Raw genomic sequence first — 945 nt, forward strand, 5'->3', positions numbered from 1 at the left:
CAAAAATGAAAAATTTGAAAATCGCTGGAAATAGTCGGGATTGGTCAGACTGAATCCTCTTTCAATCTCTGCGTCGAAGTTTCGCGCCACCGGGCAATTTAAGTGAGATACGCCTGTTTTTGGACCAGTTCGCTGGCGAGGTAGGCAGCCCATCGTACGCTGACCGCCAGATTCAAAAGACCACCCTAAAAACTCAAGTTTAGGTATCTCTAAAAGGGTGGTTTCTAACGGAACCAAATGAACTTTTGAGGTCACCTGGGTCACCTCTGTCGATTTGACTAATTTTCTGTCGAAATCCGAACCCATCAATTTTCGGTAAAAACAAAATTGTAAATTTGGCAAAAAATGAAAAAGATAAAAATCGTTGGAAATGGCCGGGATTGGTCCTTTCAATCTCTGCGTCGAAGATTCACGCCGCCGGGCCATTTTTACTGAGTCACGCCTGTTTCTCTTGTACCGGTTCGCCTGCAAGGTAGGCAGCCCATCGTACGCTGCCCGCAAAATTCTAAAGACCACCCTGAAACCTTAAGTTTCTCTGGATTGGGGTGGTTTCTGGCGGAACCAAAAGTAGTTTTGTGGTCCCCTGGTTCACCCCTGTCGACTCGACTACTTTTCCGCCGAAATCCGGACCCATCAATTTTCGCTAAAAACACAAAGGCTATAGCCTTTGTATATTTCGCCAAAAATGAAAAAATTAAAAATCGCTGGAAATGGTTAGGATTGGTCCGACAGCACCCTCTTTCAATATATCCGTCGAAATTTCAAGCCGCCGGGCCATTTCAAGTGAGTTACGCCTGTTTTTCTCGGACCGGCTCGCGCGCCAGATTCAAAAGACCACCCCTTAAAACTCAAGTTTCTCCGGACAGGGGTGGTTTCTGGCGGAACCAAAAGTAGTTTTGTGGTCCCCTGGTTCACCCCTGTCGATTCGACTACTTTTCCGTCGAA

General features: G+C 46.3%; 1 long non-coding RNA gene across 1 annotated transcript in view; it reads right to left on the bottom strand.

Moving 5' to 3' along the window:
- The window catches only part of LOC127749090 (uncharacterized), a 2,795-nt gene that overhangs the window by 257 nt on the left and 1,593 nt on the right, over window positions 1-945 (bottom strand). The gene's annotated exons all lie outside the window — the stretch shown is intronic.

The sequence above is a fragment of the Frankliniella occidentalis genome, unplaced genomic scaffold, assembly GCF_000697945.3.
Source record: "Frankliniella occidentalis isolate FOCC.00 unplaced genomic scaffold, Focc_3.1 Scaffold30, whole genome shotgun sequence".
In the NCBI taxonomy this organism is placed as follows: Eukaryota; Metazoa; Arthropoda; class Insecta; order Thysanoptera; family Thripidae; genus Frankliniella; species Frankliniella occidentalis.